Genomic DNA, 18,928 nt, shown 5'->3' with positions numbered 1-18,928 from the left:
ACCTTAAGGAGCCTGCCCAGTGCAATTAAAATATAATAGAAATATGGGTAGAGATTGCCTATAGTTATCAATTCAGGCTAAACAGTCAGGGCTACATTTTTAAAAATTTCTTCATGGGTTTTATAACAAAGACACTGAAAATTAATTATTAAAACCACTTAATAGAGGGTGCACACAACAGTAACTCTCTTACGCTTTGTGCTCCCTACAAAACACAAGTGTGTTTGATTACTTTTCCGATGTGCCATTTAATAGGAACTCAAACACACAGAAATTTTTCAAAATCCCACCGGCATTATTTTTGTCTGTTTTATTCCTCAAATGGAAGCTTCATTTAATGAATGGTCCTGTGGGAATTGTGATGAGCCTTTGGGGTGGCAGGGAGGCTGAACTTTAACAGCTGAGCTGCTCTGATGCTAAAGCAAAAGCTCTCAAACTGACCCAGGTCACCCCATGCCAGGGCTTTATTACTTGCTTCCTTCAACTGAAATCACACTGGAAAGTCAATACAAAATGATGGTCTATCCCAGTTACAACAGTTCATTATTATCACCTATAACCTTAAAATTAAATTATAGTAGAGAGTTAAAAAGGAAGTGGGAGAGACAGTACTATCAAGAAGAGAGTACGGCTTCAAAAAATGGTTAAATCATAATGAAGAATGCTACCCTTCAGAAGGCTGAAAGACAGATTATGAAAACGAATGCAAAAGCTTCAACAATTATTCAGCATTTGTACAACAGCTGTTTTACAAAGAGAAAAAGAAGCTACCTGAGACTTTATTTTAATTATATTTAAATTCATTCATTATCATTTTCTCTTTTATAATTTTACTAAACTTTATTTCAAAATTGAATAAAATATTATTTTTCCAAAACCATTTAGCTTAGAAATTATTTACAATCTTCTTTAAAGTGCGATAATTACAAATAGTACAATATACAGCATGCTTATTAATGAAGACTTAGAATTTGATAAAAATAAATAAGCTTATGTGGATACGTGTGTGTGAGTGTATACTCAAATAGCCACTTACTGTTCTATTATAGTAAGATGAAGCTTGTCTTATTCAAATAATGTGTTATTTAACCTCTCAATGATACAGATGCAATTTTCTTTGTAGGTAAATTCTATTAGACCCACTCATTTCAAAGATTTTCACAGTAAGTCTGGGGCTTTACAACTTTAAATTCCCCCAAAATAACAAAACTTGCTAAGAAATCTTAAAGCAGTGAAGGGGAGCAGAATATGCCACCCCAAAATATGCCTCTTTGGCATAAAAGTTTATTCTTGGTTTATTATTTTAAGAAACGGCAGACATAGGAAAAGCTCTGAATACCTAGAAGTTACCCTTTAGTAAGAGACATTTTACATTTAGGAAGAAAATATCCACCTGTAAGAGTGTCTCCCTCTCTGTACCAGGAAGGAAGAGGAGGGCGACTGAATCTCTAAAAATTTATCAATGGAGAAGGTGCCAACTTAGATCTACATAACAACCATATCCTTGTTTACTGTGCTTTGCCCGATAATCTCCCATAACTGGCCTCCTCCCTCCAAAATCTTTTGTCTTTAGCTAAAGATGGTCTTTGAGGTGACGGCTTGGGCCATTTAGGGGAGTTACTCATTTTTCCTGGGTATTGTCCATGTATATAGGATGTATACATGTCATTAAATTTCTGTTTGTTTTTATCCTGTTAATGTTTTTATTTATTACAGGGTGGTCTCAGCCACGAACTTAGAGGAGCAGAGGAAAAACTACTTCTTCCCCTATAGCATGAAACACTGATTATCAAAGCCAAATATTAAAATTTCTCTAAAGCTGTATGGGCTTTTGAATTTCACATGGAGGACAGGAGAGGGGCTTTCCATGTAAAATAATTCTGAAAGAAAGGAAAGGAGGGAAGCATGGAAGAAGGAAGGGAATATAGGAGGAAGGAAGAAGTAAATGAAACAAGCAGTGATCTGACTCCTTCTAACCAAGTTCCAATTTCAGAGATGTTAACAGGATGCAAGTCAAACAACCAGGGTTGAAAACAACCAGTTAAAGGACCTTATTCAGATTGTCAGGAAGCAATTCCTCTTCCTTCTTCCTTCCCACCCTTTCTCCTTGCTCTTCTCCCTTATCTACCCCTGACTTCCCTCCCTCTTTCTTGTCCTGCTCCTTCTACCTTTGAACTTCAACTTCACAGTGTGATGATATGAAGCTAAGGTAATCCACCCTTTCAAATCTGAGAAGGGATTAATAGAGAGAAAATAGAGCCGAAAGTGGGATCCACATTTTTCAGCTATTTTAATCCTGAATCAAGCTATACCTGAAGATAACCCTGCTTAAGGCTATTGGTTGTATGAACCAAGAAATTCCTTAGATGCTTGAGCCAGTGTGGGTTGGGTTTTCCACTTGCAGCTAAATGAGTCCCAAGTGACACAACCCTGTTTTCCAGCCTTAACTTAAGGTGCTGAAACCAAAAATCTTATGCTGAAGAATGCTGATGAAACAGCCTGAACTCTAACAAGCTTTGGATCCTCCTATCACTCTGTTTGTCTCACTCTTTCACCTGCAGGTCTCTCCTCCTTGGATTGCTATATAATCAACACATGATTTCAACTTACAGTGGCAAATCATGTCTTCAAATTGTTACTGACAGTACTAATTCAGCAAGAATGAGTACTAACTCCATTTACACACAGCTCACATGGACTCTCTCTACATCCAAGAAGCACAGATTCCCACAAAACCTATTACCCCATCAAGGAAAATTTTGTACTATGTGCTTTGAATCAGTTTGAAAGAGTTGATACTTCTCATTCCCTGTATGGACTGTATTTTGTAGAGGGAATATGTCGACAGACAAGATAGGGAAAATCTTAAGAATGACATTACATTTTTTTCAAGGGCTGCTTTTTTTAATATTTCAAAAATAGTGATTTTTTTCTTTTTCATAACATTAAAGTGTAAATAACAATTTACAGGAAATGACTATAAAAATGAAACTAATTTCTTCCCATTATTTTAGAAAAATAAATTTTTGTGCTATAGAGCCACATTCCAAAACAAATATTTATTAATTAATGTACATATCAATTTTCAAACAACACCTCCTGAGTGCACATTTTGTACCAAGCATGATTTCACTGAAATTCTCTATTTTCCTCAAATATTGCCTAGAATCTGCTTCTTTTTTGAATATACTTTAGAGATAATTATTTTTTCCATGTTATCAATTGTAATGCTATAGACATCACCTCAAATTGAATAAACTATTTCTCCAACATCACTGGAAAAATTTGGTCACCAATTACACATATGGATTTCTCCATTTATTTTGATCCCAATAAAACAAGAAGTGCTACAGTCATATAGTCATACGGCTACGTAGATAAATATTTCAATTTTCAATTAATAAAAATATATTTGAAGAAGTACTAGAACTATCAAAGAGGCTACCATGAGTTTAAAAATTTCTCAGCACAAATTAGTCTAAACAACCACAAAATCAAGTTTCCTAATCAGGAAAATAAAAAGAAAGTTACTAATTTTCTCCTGAATTCATTGAACATGTCCTTAATAAGAAAAGCAGATAGGCCACAAAGCCAGTGTTACACACACAGGCCCCGTACAAGATACTTTATCTAACTTTTGGGTTTGTAATTTTATATATTTTTCTCCTCACAAGCTCCCCCAAATTGTATAATTTTAAAACTCTAAACAACTTGCATTGGTTGTGCCTATTAGATAAGTGGTAAAATAATTATCTTAAGTTTTCCTAATCATGTTCTACCATACATTATTTGAGATGTTTCTCTTAAAATATTATTCCAGCTAGTTTAACAATACTTATTCTAGATCTATATGAAAGTTTGCTTTTTTGTTAATATTTTTTTTAAAAAACTTCTGCTTTCAAATGGGAAGCAAAGTATTGCCTGATATTATCTTAGAAGATTCCTTCAATTTGGGACCTCAACAAAGTAAAATAGAAAGATGTTTGCAAGCTGACAATCTACTCAAACCAAATATTACACTCTGATATATAAAATACAAGGACATATATTTTGCTAGTGCTGTTTGAGCATTCCATCATTTGCCAGTTAATGTGTGAAGTGCTGGGAATGCATTATTCCTCACAGTAGGCCGTGGGAGGTCAACATTCGCCCCATTTACAGATGAGGAAATTGATACTACCATGCTAAAAAATTCAACTTTAATGTATATTGCAACAAGTAGCAAATAGAATAGGTACTTGGTTATTTTAGAATTCACAAGCAGAAATTTCAAATGATTAGCACAACATATATTACCTATCTTATATTAAACTTTAAAATCACAGTAAGATACAGGAGAAAGAAAATGTAAATAAAATATTTCATATTCCACACATTCCAGGGAGACTTTCAAATCCATAACAAAACATCTTTGTAGAAAATACTGAGGTGAATGTGATACGCATTCTCATGCACCCCCCCCAACAAATGTATCTCTTTTACCAAAAGTAAAAACATTGCATTTGACTTTATTCTTTTTGTAATTGTCTTTTTTGCAAATAAATAGTAATCAGAAAGCTAGAAAACCATTATAATTGCACTGCCCCATGGCCTATACTCTGCACCTTATTATATCTATAACAGTATATCAAATTCCTGTAGAGTAATTTGATACATAAATGAGAACATTATTAAATAAAATGAGGTGTATATGAAGTTCCAGAATAAAGTAATTGTGCAATCTAGATTTAATTTACAGAAGAAATGAATAGTAAATATGAATCACTAAAACATAATTAGAAGGTAAAATGAAATCTTGGAGAAATAACAAAATGTCACTCTGAACCAAACCAAGCCCAAAGGTAACTTGAAGAAACAAAGACAAATTCTCCCTCGTGCTTTAGGTGACTAGCATGATCCCTAGCATAAGAAGACAACCTTTTCATGGAAGCTTCTCTAAGGCAGGTGATAAGTGGCTATAATAGAAAACAGGCAAATCAAAATTAATTCTCACATACATTCATCCATCTTAGGAAAAATCAATCTGATGAAACTTGAGGCATTTGAGGAATCCGCCAATACTTCCAACGGCTTAAGAAAAAAATATACTGTTCTTCAAAAATCCATGAATCCAGGGCTTCCCTGGCGGCACAGTGGTTGAGAGTCCGCCTGCCGATGCAGGGGACATGGGTTCGTGCCCGGTCCAGGAGGATCCCACATGCCGCGGAGCGGCTGGGCCCGTGAGCCATGGCCGCTGAGCCTGCGCATCCGGAGCCTGTGCTCCGCAACGGGAGAGGCCACAACAGTGAGAGGCCCGCGTACCGCAAGAAAAAAAAAAAAAAAAGGAGGGAAAAAAAAATCCATGAATCCAGAGAGGGAGGGGCAGCATGCCTGAATATAGTAGATATTTAACAAATATCTGTTGAAAGAATTAAAAAAAAAAAGGAGGCAGGGTTGTTTTCCAAAATAGGCATGGTGGCTGGCTATGTCCCATCACCCAAGGCAGGCGGGTGGGAGGCGGGTGGTAGTTGTCTCAGTTATCTTTTCCAACCATCAACTGGAGCAGGTTCTTCTGCTACTCTCACCTGTGATCACTCATGATGTTACTATAATTACTTGGAAGCTTAATTGTATCTGGATGGTGTAAGATGGCCTCATTAGTATGTCTTGCCATTGGTGCTAGAGATCACTTGGGCCATTTACCTACAGCAGGGGTTCCCAGGCTTCTTCGCATGATATTAACATTTCTCCAGAAGGTTAAGAGTGAAGGATACATGGTCTCTAGAGGATTTGGCTTGGAAGTTACACCACATTACTTCTGCCACAACTATTGTTCAAAGCAAGTTGCAAGGCCAATCCAGATTCAAGGGGAAGGTAAACAGACATCTACTCTCAATCGGAAGACCTGCAATGGATTTGTGGTTATTCTGAATTCATCAAGGGAGGTAAGAACGTAAATCACAGATGGGAACAGACCACAGGGCTTTCTCTAGAAATGGTCCATTCTGCCAACAGATACACCAAGAATTAAGTATCAGATTTTGGCTAATGTCAGGCCCCTCTGTCACTGAAATAATGCACAGAAATTTGGATACAAGGTGAAGACATGAATTTGTTATTTGACTTTTTTCTGACCCCGTCCCAAAGGGAGGGGGTATCTGGGGCTAAAGCCTGAAGCACTCATTAAGTATTGCAACAGCAGCCTGCACACAGAGGCAAGTGGAATGTAAAGCACAATTAGACACATGCAAAAGTTTTAATGATAAACAGAGTGATCTCCAAGTTCCATCCAGTCCTAACATTTCACAGAATTTTCTGATTCTTCTATACTAGGAAAAGCACTAAAGGGAACAATTTTTTATTAATTACCTAGATGTACCAGGCAGTTTATAATGGCTTGCAAGTCCCTTTTGCAGATGGGAATTGGGAATTGAGTAAATCACCCAAAATCACACAGTCTTGTTTAGCAAAAAATAATAATTATTATTATTATTATATACTTATATTCCAGACTCAGGACCAAACATTCCCTTCTCAATGCAAACAGCTAGAGAATCCCCTAATGGATAACCATAAAGTCTTTCAAAAACCTCCAGATATGAAACATGGCAATTCATAGAGTACAATAAAGGGAAAAGAAATTGAGAATAAGATGCATATTCGGAAGATAGCCAGCATCCTTGAAAGAGGTTAAAAACACATTTATATAATAATAAACAAAAAACAGCTTTAAGAGATAGGAGAAAAGGGAAATCTACATATAGCAAATATAGCATCTTCTTTAGAATCAGAAATATTTGTATTTGAATTCTAGCCCTATTGTCTGTTAGTCATATAATCATGGACAAGGAAACTGTCCTCAGCCTCAAACTTGCTCCTCTATAAATGTATACAATCATGCCTAAGCTGAAGGTTATTTCATGGATTAGAAGAAAGTAAAAACCAACACTGTACGCAAAGGACATTCTCAGAAAGTGATGATGACGATGATGATCCTGTTCACCATCATCATCATCATCTAATCATATATTATGCAAGATACATTAGCATCTTTCAGTGCTTTCCACATAGTACATGGAGACATTAGCATCTTTCAGTGCTTTCCACATAGTACATGGAGGAAAACTCATGTGCTTTCCTCAATAGAGAGGATCTTAGAATTTTAGTCATCCTCAGGCTCTATTTTACAAAAACAGCTAATAATCTTACCACTCTGTCAATAAATTTCCAATCAGTCCGTTAAAAAGGAAAACAGACCCACTGAAAAAAAATGTTAGCTATATGAGAACAAAGAAAAAAATGTTTTTAATCATACACAGAAGATAAAGGGAAGGAAAAGAAGTTGGGGAAAATTTAATATCAGTATAAGCTGCCTTAAACATGTCATGGGCTGGTCCCCAAGGGCTTTCTGCAATCACCAACATATACAATGAAGACATGAAGTCATTAAGAAAAGGTTAACTATATTCAGAATTAGTGTGTTAATTTTAATAACTATCAGCATTTCCATTAAAAGTAAACATCTAAAAAAAGCATTTCTAAATATGATGCCTCAAAAGAATAACATTCAAGACCATGGAGAATGGTCAAGAAGGAGAAGACTCATTCTACAAGGATACCAGATAAAGGGAGTTTGACTATTTCCTTTTGTATTCAAATAATTTTCCCTTTGTTGGAAATTAGGAGGTGACCTCATATGAAGGCTGGGGAAACTACTAGGAGCCTAAACATGGACTTTATTCAATAATGGAGGAGGTAACACAAATTAAGTTAGTAAATATACTAGAAATCAACATCATCTAGGTTTAAGGGTAAGTTAAGAGGCAGAGATATGAGAATACCATCAAGACTGACTCGGGCCTAGGGCTACCTCACTGAAAGAATATGTGTTCCTCACTTGAGATTTCAGCTTCCCAGAGTGGTATCTATGCCATTTGGGCTTTTGTGTCTCAAAGGAGAAATGGCTAGCAGAGTATCAAAGCATGAATTAAATAATGAAGAAATATTTGGTAAATGGATGAAAGAACGGGCCTTGAATCATTCTTGTCTAAATCAGAGAGCCAACCCATAAAGTTAGGGCGAGGTGAAAATCCACCTTGTCTTACTCCATTCCATTGTTTCTCGTATATATTATGAACACCAACACTGAAATTTATGTTACTTGTCTCAATATTTAGTGGAGAAGATTTAATTAATTTGAGCACTAGGAGCAAATCATGTGATATGAATGTTGAAAGTGTGGTCTCAGGCATCTTTACTAGTGCCTAGACTCAGAATGGCAAATACTTTAAATCTTGTGACAAAACTTGAATTGACAAGTCGTAGCATCTTAGAGATACATGTTCAAGACTTGTCCAGGCTCAAAAGGGAAGAAGTCATTGATCAAACAGTAATATCTGACAGGAGTGCTAGATGGAGGATTACTGCATGTACCTGACTTTCTCCAGTGTCAAGAGTAAGGAAACAATGGCCCTGCTCAACTCTACGCTAGTAGACCCACAGGGCTTGTTGGTGCTGGTAACATAATTCAGTAAGAAGCAAGAAAACAAACTGGAGCCTATCTCAAAGAGGGTAATGATGAAGATTTATGATAGCTAAAATTTACTGAGTGTAAAAGGTAAAAGGCTTGAAATCATGACACGTAGAAAACTGTCCCAAACCTGTTCAGGTCAAGTTATGTTTAATCATAAGCAGAGCAATTGTCGGTTAGGGATCTTGAGTAACTGAGTTTAAATATTTGAGGTACTGTTACTGGGAATTAGACTTATTGTGTGTCTCTCCTCCCATATTAAAATTAATCAGAAGCCACAGGATACCAGATTTTGGGCTCAATCCCAAAAAGGAATTTTATGATAAGACTATACAAATTGGAATAATCTACTTTATATGGAGTAATTTTGGGAATCACTGAAGGTATCCAAGCTGAGTCAAGATGACCACATGGCAGGAATGCTTTCCAAAAAATTTAAGATAGAATGGATGTCAGAATAACTCAGAAGTTTCATAATGCCAAACTCATCAGGGGTTAAAATAAATTTAAATTTGAATGTCTTGGGTAAGTCAGGCACTCTCCAGTATAACAGAGATCCTACAGCCTACAATTTCTTAAAGCCAGCCAGATTTCCTGCTTTACATCTTCTGCTTGATCTCTGAGCACACTGGACTGCACGACCCCTGGTTTGGATGACCTTTAGCATTCCCTGGAATCCTGAGCATCTATGGCCCCAAGAATAGGCTTTGAAGTCATTCAATTACCACTTCTTTTAGTTTTCTCCTTTACCCTCATGATAGCTAATGATGAGATGATAATGATGATGGTGATGATGATGATGACTACAGCTAAGTGTCTTTTATTATTAGCTTCATTTAGAAGTGAGGACACTAAGACTCAGACAGGTTATAAGACTCGCTCAAGGTTATACAGGTCTGAGACACAGGTATATGAAATCCCAAAGTTCATGCTTCTAACCACTGTGCAATACCATTGTCCACAAAACACAGTTACGATTTCCTGATTTCCTCTGTCTTCCCTACTACAAAGCATAAAATATCAAAATAGAATTTTAAAATATCAGTTATTTTCAAGCCATACACTTGTTTATATCTTTCATGTTACTAAGAAAATAAGTTTCTTGAGGTCAGCATCCAATGTCTAATTACATGTTGACAAAGTGCCTGACATTTGAAGAGTCAATACAAGGCAAATGTCCTACACAATTACTATAAATAACCCCAAATTTTCAATTTAAAGGTAGGCATATTTCTGTTAAATGAGGCATTTCAAATTAAAATATATGTGAATACTAGTGATACATTAGTGAATATTAGTGATATAATGATAACTCTATCCATGTAGAATAAAGCATATGTCCTGAGTACTCAATTCAGTGTTCAATGTTTCCCTATAAAGTATATGCATTTTAACGCTGCTATACAAATGCTTTAGCACTAATAAGACAAGTGCACATAAATCACTTGGTAACCTAACTTTTACACCATGGGAAAAAATAACAAAAAGAGCTAATTATTGAGAAAATACCACAGCCTTTACTTCCAAAGAAGGTACAAGAAAGTTAGTTTTCATGGTTACAGAGTTGATATGTTTCCACTAGTAAATCACTTTAATGCAAACATAACTTTGGAAGTGATACCACTAAGATTCATGATTACTTCAAGACAGGAAATGAGAAGTCAACATGGGTGACAGAATCTGGAGAGCAACTAATATATGTCCTTTAGGTCTCTTTAGCAACTCCTTAAAAGAGCTACAAAGGGCAAAGTGAAAATACAGTAATGTAAACAGCACTGTTTTGGCTTCTAACTCTTGATTAAGTGTACTAGTTCTAATTGAGTATCTATTGAACTAATTGGCATTTTCTTTTGTTCTTTTTCTAAGAATTCAGAAACACTCTCAGAGCTGGTGAAAGGATCCTACAACTTTATTCCTGTATCTTGTTACTTTTCTGGAGAGTTTTTTTTGTTACAAAATCTAAAATAGATTCAACATTCAGTGGTAATTCTTAATTGTTCTTCATAAGGATTATAATAACACCGATTTCAAAATATTTCATTGGAAGCTTTTTAAAAAGCAATAAATTACATATATGCTCCTACAAAGAAAAGAAGAAAAGCATGAGGTTTACAATTAGACAGATTTTATTAAAAGATATATTTTCTAACAGCACTTAAATTGGTCAATTGGCATTTTCCTCCCAATGTGACCAAGTTTGTAACTTAATAAACATAGGCTATCAAAGCCAATTTCCGAGAAACCTTACGGATGTAGTTTGTAGTTTAAATAAAAAACCCTTTTCATGTGACTTACTTGTTATCAGTAAAGTGACAGAGCATTTATATAACCATGTAATTCCTTTGTAATTTTCTATCACTTGTTAACCATCTTCATAATTAGTATTAAATTATGTCATAGATCAGTAAAAAGCATTCTGTCAGAATAGAATCTATCAGAACACTAAGATGGAAAAGCTTAAAAAACAGCACTATATCTGAATTAAATTCTTTATTTTTTCTAGCTCTTGTTATACTTACATAAAACAGGAGTTTTCATAATAACATATAATTTATGTTGATAGAGCATAATAAAAATGGTACACCTCTAACCAGAATAGCTTCAATACTTATAAACATAATACTTCTTAATTTCACCATGAACACACCATGTAATGGACAAATTATACCGCCTTAGATTTTAAATAGTCCTCAATGATTGAAGGATGCCACAGGAATAAAAATGTGGGCTGTAGAAATATAATAAGTAGTCTCACTCTCAAGGTTTATTGAACAAGGCAGAGCTATGCACATGTGTGTCAGTGGAATGATTTAGCAAAATTACCAGTTAGTCATGTATCCTACAGGGTCACAAACACATCTATTAAAAGGCCTGAATTTATATCTTTACTCTTCAATGAAACATAAAACTCAGAACCATTTATACTATACACAAAACTCTGAAAGTAATGCCAGTATATTACATTTCTGAGTAAACAGAAAATAAAATTCACTGGAATGAGTCAGTAGATTAGCCAGTTAAGCCATCAGAAACTTTCAAGTAGCTTTCTTCTTCCAACCTTAAAATTGGCAAAAATACTTAGCAATCTTATTTATAGTAAATTTTCCTTAAAATAACTGGATATGATATAGAACTATGTTATGATATAGATATAGATATATCTATATATAGATAGATATAGATATATCATATATAGTTATGATATAGATATATAATAACTAAGTTATGATATAGAACTATGATGTAGTAGTTTTATGTAGAGGCAGGAACACTGTTAGAAATCTGCAGGCATTTCATCCCAACCACATATCAACACAGCAATAGTATCAGCAGAAAGCAAGATCCTAATTTCACCAGCTAGAAAACTCAGCAAAACTAAGAAGTCTAAAGTGCTTCAAGAAGCAAGAGGAAACAGAACACTGGTTTAAATGCACAAAAGGGAACTTATGGTCATTCATAAAAAGATAAAAGGCAGTTATAACATATGATGGTCATTTAAACACCAGTGCCATAATCAGACACTGCTTTAATACCAGGAATACACTGAATGACAGACGAGATAAAAATACTGGAAGAGGGGATAAGGGTGGGGCAATCTTGCCTCAAGTTACCACAGCTCTTGCTACATACTCTTATGGAAAAGGAAAGAAAATCACCTCTGGCTGGTATCAATCAGAGATATATTTGATGAACCCCTCCCAAAACACATAAGCACAAGAATCTCATTTCAAAACTCAGGTGTGTGTTTATGTATGTATGTGTGTGTGTTCATATATACATCACATGTTTGAGGGAGGAAACGAGGTATGCGAAGCACAGAAGACTGGTATTGCTCAAGGTCATTCTCCTCTTGAAAAGAGAAAGTGAAAAAATGACAAAAAGGAATGGTCTCGAGGACAGGAGCTAAATGACAACTCCTTTCCGCCTGCCTATATGCTCACATCTGTGTCCATGGGTATCCTAGCTTTCCTATTGTTCTGCCCCTCTTGTTAGTGACCACAAGAGAGCTGACAAGGAAGGAAAGTTTTTCTAGGAAATTTTCTATCAATACCTGATAGTCTTGACCTATTAGTGAGTCAAGCCAGCTCTAAGTACAACGCTGACCAAGGGCAGTGGACTCAGATCCTCAAACTGGTTTGCACCTCTCTGTCTCTCCAGACAAGAGAGAAGAGAAGGGAGGCAGAAGGCTCCATTTTTTAAGGAACTTCTATACATGAAACTCTATGCTAGGGGGACTATCTGGTTTTGACATTTCACCTACCTCCAGTCTGCACCAATGAATGGCATTTTTAAACATGAATCACACCACAATCTATGTTTAGGCCTCTGATCACTCAACATCCAGTTAATACATTTGTTTCAACCTTCGCAGAGGATGAGGGCACAAGGACAAGACTTAACCTGCAAAGGACTGAATCCTTAATGAGAAAAGGCCAGGGTGAAATGAAATGAGGGACATGGAGAAAACACAAAATTTTCCCAAGTACTAATATTCTCCACCAGTATCCCATCCTTCTTGGGCACCCTCTAAACAGGGATGGCTTATTTGCTAACAAATATTATGAGTATGCTATAAGTTTCTGTTGTAATAATATTCTGAAGAAATCTGGGGGACAAAAAGGTATCTCTGTCAGATTTTTAGTATACACAAATCAATTTTCTGACTATGATTTTCTGAGCAATAGGAGAAATACAAATAAATTCACTAAAAGAGAAAAAGGAAATGATGAAAGAAAAGAAAAATCCTCACCTAATTCCTCTCAAATTCAGTTATTTTTAGTCTTTATGTATGCAGGCAGTACCCTTTTCTTTCTGAGTCTTCAGAAAGTAGAGGGGGGACCTGCTTTTCTGTTAAAGTCGAGTTATACTCCCTATTCTTTCTTGGCTCTCCCTAGAGCTCAAAGTTACAGAGCAAATCTGTCTAAAGAGTGGCCTTCAACTCCTTCGTGTTTATTGGAGTTGGGGTGCGGGTAGGTAGCAGTCTTTCCAGTGGTATTTCAACTGGAGGTAAAACAGGAGTAGAAATGACCTGATTAAATCCAGGAGAGCAAGAGGGGAGAGAAGAGAGGAACAAATGGAGGCCTAGGAAAAGCACACTTCGTTTCAGGTTTTGAATCCTGAGAAATCATGCAGTATGTGAATATCAAGGCATTTTTGCAGCCAGCCAGCTTTCCTTCTATGTACTTGAATATTCATTTACCAAGAAGGGAGAGGGGGCTGCAGGCGCAAGGAAATCGGGCAGGACCTCACTGCCCCCCCCCCCCACGTGTGTCTCTCCACTTCCTCCGTCTCAAATCCAGGCAGCCACCTCTGCCATGATGCGCCCGCTGTCTGCCAGGGGGCCCGCTGAGCTCTCCCGCCCGGCCCCAAGAAAGTGTCGACGCGGGCCTGGCAGCTGCAGTGGCGGAGCCCAGCCCCCAAGCCCGCTGCAAACACGGCCTTGTAGCACCACCAGCCTGCGAGGGCTGAAGCAGCAGCCGAGCCCAATCTCCAGAGTAGTCGGGGACATCAAGGCGCAGGGACAGCGACAGCAGCTAGCTAGCGACCGGCTTGTAGTCCGCAAATACCATCATACGGATATCTATTTTAAAAATGCAGCGGGCGGAGGAAAAGCAGGCAGCGCTCCTCCACTTTCCAAGCGGCTTCAGCAAAGAGAAACCGCGGAGCAGTCCCAGTCACTGCTTCCAGGAGCAGGGCACCGTGCGCTCGGCTGAGCCAAACCCTTGGTTGAGTGCAGCGAGCAGGCAGCTCCCAAAGGCGGGAGACAAACGAGCATTCCCTAGCTGAATTATTCAGACCGCCTTCACTGTCTAATAAAACATTGATGAGACTACTTTGGAAGTGCTTTATTTTCTTAATCCTAATGCCCTCGAGAAGGGAGAGAAATTTTCTGTAGGGGACGCAGAGGTGATGGGATAGGAAATGAGAGAAATAAGGTGCGAAGGTAAGAGGCTTTGGAAGTTCACTAAATTTGTTCTGCCTCAGCCGGCTGTGGGAATCTCCATTTTTAACATATCAGACCCAATATGTTAATTAGGCAGTCGCAAATCCACCCTACTCCTTGTAAATCAAGGCACTGGCAAGAATTTTCAAAATACACATTATACAGAGACAAACCAAAAAAAAAAAAAAGCAGAACAAAATAAAAACAAACCACGCGCGTACAAGCCCCTCTCCACAAGCGAGACAATGCAGCTGGGGACTGAGGTTGTGGTTTTAGCAGCGCTCCTCTAGATATGGATCTATTTTGCTACATAAAAGCAACCCTGGCAGTTAAACACCGTATCTCAACACATACACCCGTGGCAATGAATTCCCTTCCACTCAAAGCAAGTTCCAAGAAAACTCTATTTCGAATTAAAGTCTCCAGATGCATAATTTACAACTACTAAAGGATCTGGCAAGCTCGTCGACAATCAGGAAAACAACCTGGCACCAGAGGAAGAGAAGGGTCAAAGTGATCCCTGCCTTAAACGATGGGTGGAAACCAAACACCCTCTCACACTCCACAATCTGGGGAGGGTTGGATACCAAATGGTCCGTGGCAACCATAGCCTGAAGAAAACACGGGACTTTAATCTCTGGCATCTTCAGACAGGTTCAACACGCCTAGCTTCCAAAAACATCACTTAGGGTGGAGCGTATCCATATTTTCTTAGCTTTCACTACTAGATTAAATGCTCAGGTATAGATTTATATTCCACCTACTAGAAATTATATTACATCACAGAGCGCCCTTGAATACCCAGCCCTTCTTAATGATTTTCAAAACATTAATAAGTAAAGTAGCCTGCAATGCAGATAAGACACTAGAAATAAGATCAGAGGGAAACTGGGTGAGGCGGGAAGTCGTTTGCTTGTTACCTGGTGCCTCTAGAGGAAAGATGGGCGCAGGAAGACTTTCTGCCCGCAGGTACAATCCCGGCAAGGTGTTTCCAGGTGGCTTTCACAGTCGTACGTGGGTCTCGCTCGTCACTTCGCTGCCCTTTGCCATAGCTCAGCACCCGCATCCTAGGGAGTCCGAGAGGCGGCTCCTGCCACTGCCGCCGTTGCCCGCAGGTCGCGCTGGGCGGGGGATCCGCGGCGATCGCCCCATGAAACCCGCGTTTCTGCACCCAGGAATCGGGCAGAGGTAGGGCGGCCGCGCACGCACACACAGAAACACACTCAAACACACACACACACTCGCAGACAGGCGCGCGCGCACTCGCATTCACACTTGCACACACACACACACACACACCCAGTACAGCACGGGGAAGGAAAAGCAAGGAGGTGACTGGTCCTTCTCACGATCGGCTTCGATGCCCACAGGACCACGGGCAGCAAAGAGAGTGGTCTAGCATAGCGGTTCTATCACGTTTCCTTCAAGTTCTCCTCCAACCCAAATCCACGTAATTCAAGAGCTGGTGACATTTTGGTGGGGAGGCAAAAGAGCCAGGAACCAGCAAGGAAGAGTCGAAGAGTCGGGGATTTTGTTAAGCAGTTTGAAAGGCAATTCTTTTTACCTTGATTGTGCAGAAACCAGCTCGACAGGCTGAACTTTTGGCTTCAAATTATGTCGACTGAAACGTAAATATCCTTCGGGCCAAGACAGGAAGGTCTAGATGCACAGAAACAAGACGGCTGCAAGACCCTCTGGTGACCTTGTGATGTACCTGTAAGCAGGTTAATACTGGCGCTTTCCAAGCCTCTGGGTAAAGCGATCCACACACAAGGGTCCAAAGCTGAGCAGCCCTTCCGAATCCAGACTGGAAAATGGGTCTGGGCGTCCTCCGCGCTCTGCGAGAAGCCAGGCATCGAGGGGGACCGCCGAGTTAACACATTTGCTTCTGGGCAGTTGTACAAAAGACAGTCAAATGCATCAGATAAGCGCGCGCACACATACACACACGCCCTCACGCACGCTACTAAGCTGGAGAGAGCTTACAAAAAAATAGATGCCAAGATGACTTCAAAAGGTAGAAACGATCCAGAATCTTTCCGGAAAAATGGAAGGGCCAGCAGGAAGGTTACAGACATCTTACCAGGTCTTTCATTCTTCCTCTCTCTTATGAGTGTTGTGCGTGCGTATTTGTATTTCCAGAAGGTTTCCTTGGTCTGCCCCACCCCCGTCCAGTTGCGCTTTTTTTCTCCTGATATAAACCGCCCGTGCAAAATGGATTATATGGGTGGTTTGTGCTCACAACCTAGAGCTCCACAAACTCTAGAATCCTAAGGGAGCAGCCAGCTGCAAGCCATTGCCATCCGTGAGAGAAGAACGAAAAACAGGCGCAAACACACGCACCCCCGCGCGCACGCACACAGAGTCCTCAGTTCGGACCGCTCTGCACACCGCGGCAGTCTTCCTACGCGCCACTGCACAGTGCCCCGCCCGCTGCCCGCGGCTTCCGGGCGAGTCCGCGGCTCAGGCGAGAGGCTGGCGGCCCGACTCCCGCGCTGTGGTTGTGGCCCGGGCGGGCCCGGCTTCCGGGCTTGCCGAGCCGGCGTGTTTGGACGACTGCAGCCGCCGGGCCGGGAGGAACTGCGCCCCGCGCTGCAGCATGGAGGCGGTGGCGGCGGCGGGGCGCGCGGCCGTGAGCCCGACCCTCGCCGCAGTGACAGGAGCTGCTGCGCCGCCGAGACTCCGGGAGTCAGGCGAGACCCTCGCCGGGGCCGCCACGCCTCCCTCCGCGCCTCGGAGCCTGGCGAGTTCCGGGCTGATTTACCCAGGGCTGGAGTAAAGGGCCAGCCAGGCGCCGGCAAATCCCGGGGCAGGCGAGGCGCGGGGGCGTTGCAGGCAGGGGGAGGGGAGAAAGCAGAAAATCTGGAGCATGAAGGCGAACTTCAGGGGCGTCCCCAGTCTTTTGCGACGGGGGGACTTGCTGACCGCCCACTGCCCCACGGTTACGGGGTAAAGGAGTATCACCGGGTCAGGCTGTGACTGCTTATGGCACAGGGAAAAGTCATTAGCTATAACCCGCCAGGAATATCTGAGATGGAGGACTGCTGACCTAGGGGTCTTAGTCGCCTGCGACTGTTTTCCACCGTCCCCTTAGTAGTAGGTGGTAGTTTACTTACTAATCGATGGGCGCAAAAGCTGAAAAGAATATTATATTTGAGAATCAACTCAGTTGAGCATCAGACATTACCAGTACTGAAGTTGGTCACATATTAGTATGTCAAGGGCAGAAAGTAAACCCAATAGTCGTCACAAGCCAGACCAGGCCACTAAGGTTACTGGGACAGGGAACAGGTCTGAAGCAGGAAAGAGAAGAGGGATGGGGAGAAAGCAAGACAGGGCCCCGCCGGCGGAGGTCGACTTTTCTCGCCACAAATCCTAGAATTACTCTCCTCGACCCTACCCTCCCTCCAGCCCGGAAAAAGTCTTTCTCCTGGGAACCGCGAGTGAAATCAGCTGTTCCTATCTCCTGAGCCTGGAAATCCTGTCACTTCTCTTTAACCGGTTCACCAGCACTTGGTCTTCGGCCCCAGCGAGGAACTCCCTCTCAGCTCGGATCTCTGCTGGCCCCGAAACCAGTCTGAACCCAAAGAGAATGTAAGAGTTGGGAGTTGCCGAAGGAAGCTGGCTAATGAGGGCCTCTTCCAGGCCTACTTGTCAAAGCCACGTGCTAGTGGCCTCCTAGGATAGGGCGTTCTCGAATTTGGCTACCAATAGAGCTCTCCCAGCCTTCAGCGTTGCCCTGCGGGTGCCCAGACGCGCTCACACCCGAACACACCCACGGGCTCTCCCAAGCGCGTACACGTGCACCCACGCGTAGGCAGGACCCACACAGCTGCCTCTTTCAGGAGAGGATGCGAGGGGTGTTGGCGCTTGAGGTGGAAAGTGCTCTCGTGTCTCCTCCTTCCTCTTCTTCCTTCTTCCTCTCTACGCCCACCGGGCTCCAGGTCCAATCCGGGGTTTAGGAATCCGCGCAACTCTTCCGGAGGCTTTGCTCCGAAGGAGCTCGGCTCAGGGGCCGCAGTTCCTGCTGCGCCTCCTCCTTCCAGGTTCGCTGGCGGCACCGGGTCCGGGGCTCTGGGGCGAGTTCCGCGGAGCCCGAGTGGCGCCGGACGATTAGAGTTCGAGAGCTGGTGGCAAACTCGCGCAGCAGCGGGTCTGCGTGGCGACACCTCCGACACCTCAGAAAAATAAACCAAAGGGACACCAAGGACAAATACATCAGCGGACACCACTGCAGGCCAGGAGACTCTCCACTAAAACCATCAGCGCTGCCCCTGTGGCTTTTTGTCCCCTGAAGTGAAAAAAGGTTTCCGAAAAGTCCAGGGCAAGAACCTGCGGCGAAATAAGTTAAGGGACTCTCTGAGAAACAGGGAGAGAGAGTGCTTCCATCTTCGTTTCACTTTAAACTTGGCCGCTTCTCGGACTTCACTGAGGGGCGGCGGCGGAGCACCAGCACGGACCACAAGCAGATACGA

General features: G+C 41.1%; 1 protein-coding gene across 5 annotated transcripts in view; it reads right to left on the bottom strand.

Moving 5' to 3' along the window:
• Window positions 1-17,419, bottom strand: part of LRFN5 (leucine rich repeat and fibronectin type III domain containing 5) — a 258,215-nt gene extending 240,796 nt beyond the window's left edge. For 2 of the 5 annotated variants that reach the window (XM_060294775.1, XM_030854849.2), the window contains exon 1: window positions 15,374-17,410. The gene's annotated coding sequence lies outside the window, so the exon portion shown is untranslated. Of the gene's footprint in view, window positions 1-15,373 lie in introns of all 5 variants that reach the window. The other 3 variants (XM_060294774.1, XM_030854848.2, XR_009563113.1) reach the window with 2 other exon arrangements.
• Between the last annotated feature and the right edge of the window lie 1,509 nt (window positions 17,420-18,928).

Source organism: Globicephala melas, chromosome 2, assembly GCF_963455315.2.
Source record: "Globicephala melas chromosome 2, mGloMel1.2, whole genome shotgun sequence".
Classification (NCBI taxonomy): domain Eukaryota; kingdom Metazoa; phylum Chordata; class Mammalia; order Artiodactyla; family Delphinidae; genus Globicephala; species Globicephala melas.
The sequence above is the reverse complement of the archived record's forward strand: the minus strand, read 5'-3'. Positions and strand labels throughout refer to the sequence as shown.